The 12290-nt window shown below is 39.5% G+C and overlaps 1 long non-coding RNA gene across 1 annotated transcript; it reads left to right on the top strand.

Annotated features, from left to right (window-relative positions):
• Positions 1-5363: 5363 nt before the first annotated feature.
• LOC110897300 lies at positions 5364-7411 on the top strand. The gene is made up of 4 exons (XR_002568544.2): positions 5364-5871; positions 5948-6125; positions 6718-6790; positions 7261-7411. It is a non-coding gene; the product is annotated as an uncharacterized LOC110897300 (long non-coding RNA).
• Positions 7412-12290: the final 4879 nt, after the last annotated feature.

Below are 12290 nucleotides of genomic sequence, written 5' to 3'. Positions count from 1 at the left end.
TAATATGGAGTAGGGTCGTCGTAATTCCGGTGTGATACCGAACGTTGTAGAGGTATGAAGGAAGGTTGTGGGTTGTTGGGATCATTTTCTGAATCTGGCCCAAAGGAGTGCCGGTAGGATGGCGTCGAGCTGTGCGAAGTGGAATGCCTCGCGGGTTCGTAAAGATCTCTTCGTCGTTGTGGCTCTTCGCTCCTTGTCATCGAAGGATGTCTTGTACCAGATGGTCCAGCTTCGGTATCGTGATGTGTCACGATTTCTCCTCGGCCTCTTCTTCCCCTCCCTCTTCCTCGGAATATAACAGGTGGCATTTTCCTGCTTAAAACTTATTAAAAATCGAATCGAAAATAAAGACAAAAAGGAGTAATAATCCGAATTTGTCCTAAGTTCTTGTCTAGACTCAAGTATGTGCAATTGTGTCATTGAGATTAAACACAATAGGGTAGTGTTTAATTCACTCAATGTTGGCTCTGATACCAACCTGTCACACCCCGATTTCCACGTGTCTCACCGGTGGGCCCGGTGGGGGATTACCGTGACGATGTTGGCAACAATATAGTCAAACCACACAATTATATAATGCACAGCGGAAGCATAAGATAAATATATATTTCAACCTCTGGTGATAATATCAATGTATTACAGAAGTTGAATATCCACAGTGGATCGTAAATAAAGATAAAGTATTGTTCCATCAGATACTGCAATCAAGCTTGCGAGACTTATCACGACGCTAGGGAGCTAATACCAACCAATTTACGTTAGGTACCTGCACTTAATCTTTTGGGGAAAATACGTCAGTTTACACTGGTAAATACATTCAACTGACACATTTAAAAATGTTTATTAAAATTGATTTGAATGCACAAGGCACAAACTCTTTTATAACTTGGGAAAATTATAATAAAATCTTGTGAACGTTTTACATGTTCTTTTATGCGTTCAGTAGCCCGGGTCGTGCCGGGTTAAAGATTTATAGACACACCACGTTTGCGTAAAACCGTAGTATAAAAACCAACGGCTACGTCTTTTAATTTTAATGTCGACACTTTATACCGGGTGTACGCCTACACCGGGATGTCGATGGTCGTGGCCATTTCGTAAAATGATGCCGAGGATATCCGGGACAACGGTCATTAAACCCCCCAAAGGCTTATAAGCAACAAAACTGTTTAAATGAGCCGATCATATTTAATCAATTAACCACCTAAGCGATGGAATTTTATAATGCTCAATCAAGCGGTATTAACATACCGTAACCCAAGCCCATATAGGGGAAATAAGTTAAATTATTTACCTTTGCAAGTATATTTCCTTATTTTGGATTAAATCACCGATAGCTTTTACTGGGGCTCCTAATCTGGAACGAAGGTTTTAATTAACCTCTTAGAATCCTAACGGGTCGTTATAATGGCCGTAGCCTAGACCGGTTGGTTCCGATATATATAGATATGGTTTAATCGCGTGAAAAAGCGAAAACCGAGAATGGAGTATGATTTGGACCCAACAAGTTCAGTGACCTGTTTTATATGGGTTTATAGTCCATACTCTGGATTTTGGGGTTCAAATAATATAATTTGACCCATATCGGCTATTGCACGAAAACTAGTTCCATGAGCCGTACCGTGTGCGCAAATAGGCGAAACGGTAAACCATAAGTGTCCTACGCTTATTTCCTAAGTCAATATGCCTTAAAAGTATTTTGGTATCAGTAGGATACCTTCCGTAATGCCCGTAACGAGTTTAAGTTTATATTATGCCCCGTAGGGCTTTTCGGTCATTTTAAAGACTTTTAAAAGGGCTTTTCGAGTTCTACAGGAAATCTGAGTTTCCCGAACAGCTTATAAAGCTTAAAATACTTTATTTATTATTTAAAACCAGTAGCAACTGGAATCGGGTCAAAAGACCTTGTAGAACTCATGTTTTGGCCGAAAAGGGCATATTCGGTATTAACTGAACCGTAGCCATAACCGCAGGTTATGAGCAAGGTAAAAATGATTAAAAATCTTTAAAATTCCCAAAATATTATTTTACCACAGTGGGTAAAAGTTTTGGTGACGAAAACTTGGGTTAGATGGGCGTTATGCTAATTGCGCCGTTAATTACAAAACTTTCTTAAAAGTGCGCCTTTTAGCATAACTCTCATTCTAGACCTCGGATTGACGTGAAATTTTAAGGACATGCTTATAATTTAATAAGCAAGGTTTTGGTCCGTTCACGTGTCCGAAATACTCGTTTTAATTTTAAAAGGCCGTTACGGTCAACTTTTAGGCGAATGACGGAAATACGTAAAAGACTCGGATAACTCATGAACCGATCACAGAGGTTTATTCCAACATGTGACCTGGTCCTAAGAGAGTCCTAAGGTATATTTATACCTCACTAAAACGGGTCAGAACTGAAGTCAAAGCAAAAGTCAAACTTTTGCGACTTTTGGCTCCGAACCGGTTCAATATAGTAAATGATCGATTCAAACGAGCGCAAACAGGTTTATATACTTATTATCATGTTTTATGATTGTCAAAACAGGTTCCATAACATATACATTACAGATTATGCATAAATCGCTAAAATAGCTTTCTGTTGACTTTTTAACCGCACGTTTGACTCGACATTTGACATAGTTAGAGTGGTGATCAGGGGGAACCATTTTAGAGGTTTATTACCCACATAAATACCAACTTATAACTACTTTTGATTCGTCATAAGACTGAACCATTATTGATTTATTGTAAAGTCAAACCGTAGTTACGACGGTTTGGTTCTTAGCCATTTACTAAGGAAATGTGGAACCACAAAGGGTTAGATCACTTACAGAGGTTGTGTTCTTGCTTATGGAGCAGAGATGAGGACTTGAGAGCACTTAGGATGATCAAAGATGTGAGTTTGAGTTGTGTGAATTGTTATGAGCTTAAGGCATGCTATTTATAGCCAATTCCAAGCAAACATGATCATTACAACACTTACAATCAGACCAGAGGTGATGGTAGGTGTCCCCTAAGTGTTATGGGTCAAGTGTAGGGTGCCCATGCCCCATTTGTTGGTTATTGATCGTTCAAGCTTCCAAAAGTCAAGAAAACATCAACATTCTGCATCTGGGCACTTTACGCGGCCCGCATGGGAGTTCCCATGCACTATAACGCGGGTCGCCTGAGTTTAATAAATCAGATGCGTAATTGAGGTGGCTCGCGGCCCGCCTCAACTTACCCCTAACCTTCACGCGGGTCGCGAGAGGTTATAATTTCAGAAACTTTAAATCTTTTGTTATGATTACAGAATCTGGCCATTAATAACGAAATCTTTCGTAATGATTTACCTGACCTTTCGGTTTTGAAGGGGTAACTTTACGGTTTAGCCCTCGGTTATTTACCGATAGGGGCCTCGTGTTATTCACCCGCATTAATAAGTCCCCGGTTTATTTATTAATTATTCAGAAAGCCTTAACTTTCATAATTGACGCTTTTAACCCTTCTCGTACGAATTTGAGTATAACTCTTTTATTGTAGAACGGAACTTTGCGGAATTTATACAGTATATTCTAGTGAGCGTATAATACTGTTACGAAGCCTTGGGAACGTTAAAGGGTCACTCAGAGGTAATTTTAAACATGTTGACACAGTTAACCCCTGTAGTTCGTAATCTCTCACTTTCTTCCGCGTTTCGCTTCCGTTCAAATTATGATTTATTCGTTTGAAGGTACAAGCATTTATTTATGGTTACTATACAGTATATTTACCCTTGTTGACATTTATAACCCTCGAATTTATATACTTTCAAGGTTTGTCAAAATTAGTCCTTTATTTATTATGGATGCCACGTGTAATCAAATGACACGTGTTAACACATCATTGGACACAAAAATTCGAGGTGTTACAAACATACTTGTACTTATACAATCACGTTTACACCCATATATATATATATACTCATACATTCCATTCGTATTTAAACACTCATGTTTTACACTTAATTTTCACATTTACATCCATACTCATGCATCTTATGTTCATACTCATATTTATACTCGTATTCACACTCGTACTCGTGTCTATACCCTTATCTATACGATTTATGTTATACTCGTACTCGCATTTATACTCCTGTTTATACGATTTACGTTATATTCGTACTCGCATTTATACTCACGTTTATAAGATTTCTATTATACTCGTACTTTTGTTTGTACTCTCATTTATACGGATTGTGTCTATACTCACGTCATTCGTTTGTGCTCAAATTGTGCTCACATTTATGCTCATTTTTTTTATACACGTTATGCTTATACTTTTACTCATACTCATGGCATGTGCTTTGTGTTTATGCTCACGTGCGTGTTCAAATTTAAACTTATACTATGCTCATGCTTTTTACTCAAAAATTTATACATTCGCACATGTACACGGGCGAAACCCGAAGGATTCGCTTACGTTGGACTTATACTATTTGGAACGTAAAACATGCTTATATGCTACATTTCTATACTCACGCATTTTTTTGTTTTCAAAATTTATGTATACCTTGAGTCATACGTAACTAGTACAAGCTATGCGGATCATGCGACGGTCAATATAATCGCGGGTGCACACGGGATTATAGTGATGGGCGTATGAGAAACCATAGAGTGTACTACTGCGTATGGAAAGACACGGGACATAACATGACACCGAATACGAGACGGGCGTAACATGTTCAAAACTTGGTGGATACGCCGCTGGTACTTCCTATATATAAGTGTTTTCACCATGTTACCAAACTTTCGTAAAACGTGCCATGAGAAATTCAGTGTTTTGCAGACCTTTTGGACCTAATTCAAACTTTAAACAACTCACAAACGCCTTGTATCCGATTATCCATGATGAGACTTCATTCTTAACCCGCTACTTTCATCTATACAATACTCATGCTATTCTTATACTCATAATCTTTTATTAGATCAATCGTTTGCCCTTATACCTCGATTTTTCTTCGTTGTCACAAACTCCAAAGCCTCAATTTTTTAAACAATCCTCTTCGTTTTGCCAAACCCCTTTCAAGTCTTCCTTCTGAATAAATTTCGGGACGAAATTTCCTAAAGGAGGGGAGACTGTAACGCCCCGTGTTCACGCATTTATAGATATTTAGGAAATACGTGTTCGCTTTTTATTTATTTATTTATTATTATTATTATTATTATTATTATTATTATTATTATTTTATCTAAACTTTAGTTTACAACATTACGGAGCATTTGGGTTGCAAAAAAAACGGGTCTCGTAGGATCTTACGGGCCGTTCTAATTATGGAGAGCGGGCTTGTGAGCCTTGGGCCCAAGCCCAAGGCCCACTAACTAAACCTACCTATATAATAGAAGTTAACCCTAACACCCTCTTCACTTATCAGCCGCTCACCTCATCTCTTTCCCTCTCACTTGTCTGAGCACCTTATCCTCTCATCTATTGGAATCACAGAACAATTCACACGCACAAACACTGAAAGCCTCCTTCTTCTACATTACAACCCTAAACTAGATATACATGCACATTCAGAGATATCCATGTCCCCATATCACTTTGCAAGACATCACAGACTCTCATCACTCCACCTCTCCCTCTCGTGGACAACAGCAGCGGACGAAGACACGCCGCCGCTCACGGCGACGGTGGTGAGTCGGAATGTCGGCGATAGTCCCCCCTTAACCTGTTTTTTTTCTCCGGCGAGACTCCCTCTTCTCCGATCGATGTGATCGGCCGACCACCACCAACCCCCTTGTGCAGTGGTGCGATGACGAGGAAGAGAGAGCGGGAGCGCGGCAGAGCCGCCGGTGGTCACTGGCAGCGGTGGAGGTCAACATCAGTCAATGTCCCAGCTCTGTGTCTCGATTCGACAAACTGTCCGGTAACCATCTCCCTCATTTTTCTTCAATTCCTACAAATTTGAAGATGGTTATGTTTATATGATGTTCGGTTCCCAGTTGTTTATCAGAAGGTTCGGGTCACGACTCAGTCACGAGGTGATTCGGGTTTCAATTTCAGTTTCAGTTTGGTTCGTTTCTGTTCGGTCAACCCGCGGTCAACGGGTCAGAACCGGGTTCAGGTCAAACTTGGTCAACCTTCGGTCAAGCCGGGTCAACCAGTCAAACACTAGATGTGGTAAAATCTTAGTGGCGCGATATATTTTTTTTTGTATTGATGTTCTTATAAACTTGTTATTTTTTTTATCTTGAAACATTAAATCATTCGGGTTTGTAAACTAATCGTGTAAATATATTGTTCGTTGATTTTTGTTGAATTTTGAAAATTATATCGACAACTTATGTTGTCGGGTTCGTCCAAAAACAGAGGAAACTCTGCCCGTTTTTCGTAAAATTTCCGTAAAACGACACGTTAATTTTATAAAACGAAACCTTTCGAAGTTCTAATGTTTTTATAAAGAAAATATATACTATTATTATTTTGTGATAATTATGGTCGAACCACTAATGAAAACGTATTGGATTCAATTAAATTTTTATAACAATAATAATAAATGTAAATTATTTAATTATGTATTTATTTATCTATTTTCTTTTCTTTTGACAAAACTTCCATAATATTTTTGATAAACTTAGAACAAAATCTATGTATAAACTTTATATACGTAAAAATATATATACTTAACCATCGACTAGTTATACTCTAAGTTCTACTTTGAATCCTCCGTCTTAATTTCCGAATACTCATACACCTTCGTTTGCCCATATAGGGTGACATCGGTATTCCATCATCCTAACCTCACACTCGTCAACACTTGGATAATCGGAAGACTTAGCAATTATGTGAGTATACTCGAACCCATTTTTACTTTTAACACTTTGGGTGCAACATGTATTCTATATTAAACGCACATGACACTTGAAACTTATTTGAAACTTACTCTATCCATTTAAACATGAAACATGAAACTTGTGAATCTTGAGACTATTTTGTGCTATGTGAACGTTTAATTCTTGTGTGTAGTTCCGCCTTAACAATAGTAGCGCTATAGGAGTAATGCACCTCCCCGTTAGTCTTTGGGGTATTGTTAGGAGGAGACATATCAACCTCCCGTGAAACTTTGGGTTAGGTACTTTAACGCATTGGGAAACTTGGGCTATCACTTGGACTACGTAAACTAGCATGGTTGAAACTATTTTAATATGTTCGTGTTGGATATGAGTTTTTTTTTTATTCTATTATGCTATGTAAACAAACTTGTATACTCGCTCTTTGCTTTTGCATTGAAACTCTATTTTAATACATGTTGCAGGTTGACAGTCAAGATGTTGAAGAATCAAGTTAGGATGGTCTAGATACCCATTTTAATAATAAACCATGTTTGTTGCAATTTGTCTTTATTTGAATCAATGTATTTGAATTTAGTCATTTATGAAATTTGATTTAATCTATATTGTCACAAATAGTGTTATGATGCTTTTGAGCGATTTGTTCGTCTCATCCCGATGTTTCCGCCATCGGTTGGGGTGTGACAATCGAACTCAGGGAGTATGTGGAAAGTATGTCGATTGTATAGCTTTGCACTTAAACTACAATTAATCTAATTTGCAGAAAAATAAAGATCAATGGTTTGGATTGTTGTTTTAGAAAACTAAATTAAAAACTAATTTCAAATAAAATGTTGGTTGTAAAACAGATTAGGAGAGAACAATGACCATCTTAGGTTTCAGTTTCTTTAAACAATTGTGTGTAATTCCAACTAGAAAGAGTTACATAGACATAACTCGTGTATAGATAATTGAAGTGATAAAAGGGAACAAAGTACTCGGATTATATAAACGCGAGGTTGTTTCCCGATGACCAATTAATCAATAACCAACCCTAACCCTTCCTGTGATATCTCGATTGCCAACGGCACCAAGAACGTACGATTAAGACTAGAAATTGCAATATCGATTAACAAGTTACAAGCAATTAAACATACACCATGATATTCAAGCAATGCAAGTTATCATTCTAGAAATTCAGAAATAAACACACAAAAGTTCAAGAGAAACCTTCACCTAAGATGATCACCGAAAAGTTTAGCCGGACATAGTTTGGTGAATCATCATACCAACAAATCTAATGTTCATAGGAATCATAAACACAAACCGAATGTTAACAATTGTTCAAAACCAAGCAAGCCAGCCAAAATTCGCCCCTAGTGAGTCCCAAAACCGTCCAATGATGAGGAATGATGAAAAGACCCCATCAAAACTAATTAAAGTGGCAGTTACACTTTTCCCGTCAGGCTCCACCGTAAATTACGGCATCACCGTAATTTACGGTGAGTTTCAAAGTGTTACGGCACAGAGAGACTGCCTTACGGTGGAAGCCAAATGATTTTCAGGTCCACCGTAAATTACGGTGGGACCGTAATTTACGGTGGAAGCCTGAATCTTGTGTTTTGTTCTTCTTTTGCTCCGCACCTCCAACCCGTTCGACTCAAGAGCTTCTAAAGCTGCATTTTTCTCTCTTTAAGCCTCCAAGCCGCACCTGAAACATAAGCAACAGTAGTTATCTAATTCAAGATAATTACACGATTAAGTGAAGGATTATTTCGTCTTTTAACATGATTAAGGGTTGTCCAACGGACCACCCGTCAGTGCTCGAGGATGAAAATCCAGAAAATACACCACAAGCAGATTGGTATAGGATGGATAAGAAAGCTAGAGCAGTGATAACGCTTTCTCTATCGGAGAATGTTGCATTTAATATCCAGAATGAGACCTCAGCTAGAGGAATGATGGCAGCATTATCAAATATGTATGAGAAGCCTTCTGCAGCGAACAAGGTTTATCTTATCCGAGAGCTTGTGAATACTAGGATGAGGGAAGGTGATTTAGTTACAGCGCACATCAATAACTTAAACTCGATCTTGTCTCGTTTGGTGTATGTGAATATCAAGTTTGATGATGAGGTCCAAGCCCTATTGTTATTGTCCTCATTACCCGATAGTTGGTCCGGAACCGTAACTGTTGTTTCAAGCTCTTCAGATACGAGTAAGTTCATGTTTACGAAAATGCGAAATCTTATTCTGGGCGAAGACGTCAGAAGAAGAAATTCAGGTAAGTCATCGGGTGAATTAATGCATGTTAGTAGAGGAAGAAAGAATAACAGAGGTAGTGGCAGTAAGAACAGAAAGAGGAGTGAGTCTAGGGCTCGAAATGATGTAACCTGTTGGAACTGTAAAGAGGTTGGACATTTCAGGAATCAATGTCCAAATGAAAAGAAAGAAGTTAATGCTGCAGTAGACCACTCAGATGATGAAGCTTTGATTTGTAGTGTGGAGAGCAGTGTTGATTCCTGGGTTATGGATTCGGGTGCTTCATTTCACGCTACCCACAGAAGTGGAGCACTACGGAATTTGAAAGTTGTGTATTTTGGTAAGGTACGACTTGCAAATGATGAAGTCTTAGATGTCACAGGCATGGGTGATATTGACTTAGTTACTTCAGTTGGATCTACTTGGACTTTGAGAGACGTGAGAGTTATTCCAGGCTTGAAGAAAAGGCTTATTTAGTAGGGCAGTTGGATGATCAGGGTCACGAGGTTAAGTTTGGTAGTGGACAGTGGAAGGTAATTTAGGGAAATTTAGTAGTTGCACGTGGCAAGAAGAGGGGCTCATTATATATGGTCAGTGTACCGCCTGAGGGAGAGGCCATCCTAGTTCAGAAAAAGACCAAATTTCAGTTCACAGAATCTCAGGGGCAGAAGAAGGTGTGTTTTGCAGGAGATAAACCTAGAGTCACAGGTCAGATTCAGGTTGAACGTGCTAGGAAAGGTTCAGAGAAGCCAGTTAAGGGTTTTTGTGGCAGTGGGAGCACATGTAGTGCTTCAGTCAGAGCTCCCAGATGACAGTGGGTTAAGAGAAATTGTATTCCAGCGGTGAAAGTCTCTCCGGTGAATTACCTGCTTATGATGGAGAGTGTTAGTTCTCAGGTTTTCTCAGGGTCCGACAGTTCGTTTAAGTGGGAGCTGAAAGGGACAGAGAACGAGTCACGAGTAGTGACTGATGAGTTGAAAACTTGAAGCTCAATGGGAGCTTCAACGAGCCTTCAGGTTAATTGATGAGAAGGCTGGTGGCAACTAGAGGTGGAGCATAGAGTTTCCGTTGACAGATTACAGAAGTACAGTGGAGCGCAGTTGATCGTGTCTTTGAAGCCTCCAAGTGGGAGATTGTTGGGTTGTAGACTTCTCGACACCTATGGATGTGGTGCGATAGTTAGGGCAGTCGGCCCAAATCGCGGCCCATTGGGCTTCAACCCTAATTGTGTAGTCTATATATTGATCTCTTGTACTTGTAATGTGTAACACCTCAATAAAATATCCTAGTTGTCACCCGTGGACGTAGGTCGGTTTAGACCGAACCACGTAAATCCTTGTGTTCGTTATTGCTTTCGGTGTCGTGTTCGTGTGTGCACTCGATCCTAACAAGAGTTTCAATTGAAAAGTTCAGATGGACAAAAGTGGTGGCAATAAGGGAGTATTACAAGAAGAGAAATTTGTTTACTTGTAAGCATCTAGATTTAAACTATGGCTTCTTATGATTATAACTTTTATATTTGTGTTTGCGAAACCTACGACTGATTTTCTGAAATTGGATGAAATCGTGAAGGGCAATGGGGTTGTTTTTGCTGCAATCGCTAAGGTCAATGGTTATGGTGTGGCGATTAAGTCTGGGACTCCTATGATTCAAGTTTGTATAGATTCTGATTTATAATAGCTGAAGTTGGTGATTCTTCATTTTGTGGGGTGATAAACTCTAAATGATCGTTGCATTTTCGGGTTACAAAGACGGGGCATACAAAACAGCTAACAGATTGTTCAGTCGAGTCATAGGAGTCCCAGACTTAATGATCACCCCACAAAATGAAGAATCACCAACTTCAGCTATTATAAATCAGAATCTATACAAACTTGAATCATAGGAGTCCCAGACTTAATCGCCACACCATAACCATTGACCTTAGCGATTGCAGCAAAAACAACCCCATTGCCCTTCACGATTTCATCCAATTTCAGAAAATCAGTCGTAGGTTTCGCAAACACAAATATAAAAGTTATAATCATAAGAAGCCATAGTTTAAATCTAGATGCTTACAAGTAAAAAAATTTCTCTTCTTGTAATACTCCCTTATTGCCACCACTTTTGTCCATCTGAACTTTTCAATTGAAACTCTTGTTAGGATCGAGTGCACACACGAACACGACACCGAAAGCAATAACGAACACAAGGATTTACGTGGTTCGGTCTAAACCGACCTACGTCCACGGGTGACAACTAGGATATTTTATTGAGGTGTTACACATTACAAGTACAAGAGATCAATATATAGACTACACAATTAGGGTTGAAGCCCAATGGGCCGCGATTTGGGCCGACTGCCCTAACTATCGCACCACATCCATAGGTGTCGAGAAGTCTACAACCCAACAATCTCCCACTTGGAGGCTTCAAAGACACGATCAACTGCGCTCCACTGTACTTCTGTAATCTGTCAACGGAAACTCTATGCTCCACCTCTAGTTGCCACCAGCCTTCTCATCAATTAACCTGAAGGCTCGTTGAAGCTCCCATTGAGCTTCAAGTTTTCAACTCATCAGTCACTACTCGTGACTCGTTCTCTGTCCCTTTCAGCTCCCACTTAAACGAACTGTCGGACCCTGAGAAAACCTGAGAACTAACACTCTCCATCATAAGCAGGTAATTCACCGGAGAGACTTTCACCGCTGGAATACAATTTCTCTTAACCCACTGTCATCTGGGAGCTCTGACTGAAGCACTACATGTGCTCCCACTGCCACAAAAACCCTTAACTGGCTTCTCTGAACCTTTCCTAGCACGTTCAACCTGAATCTGACCTGTGACTCTAGGTTTATCTCCTGCAAAACACACCTTCTTCTGCCCCTGAGATTCTGTGAACTGAAATTTGGTCTTTTTCTGAACTAGGATGGCCTCTCCCTCAGGCGGTACACTGACCATATATAATGAGCCCCTCTTCTTGCCACGTGCAACTACTAAATTTCCCTAAATTACCTTCCACTGTCCACTACCAAACTTAACCTCGTGACCCTGATCATCCAACTGCCCTACTAAATAAGCCTTTTCTTCAAGCCTGGAATAACTCTCACGTCTCTCAAAGTCCAAGTAGATCCAACTGAAGTAACTAAGTCAATATCACCCATGCCTGTGACATCTAAGACTTCATCATTTGCAAGTCGTACCTTACCAAAATACACAACTTTCAAATTCCGTAGTGCTCCACTTCTGTGGGTAGCGTGAAATGAAGCACCCGA

The sequence above is a fragment of the Helianthus annuus genome, chromosome 13 (assembly GCF_002127325.2).
Source record: "Helianthus annuus cultivar XRQ/B chromosome 13, HanXRQr2.0-SUNRISE, whole genome shotgun sequence".
NCBI classification, from domain to species: Eukaryota; Viridiplantae; Streptophyta; class Magnoliopsida; order Asterales; family Asteraceae; genus Helianthus; species Helianthus annuus.
Note: the sequence above shows the minus strand (reverse complement) of the source record. Positions and strands in the feature narration are given on the sequence as shown.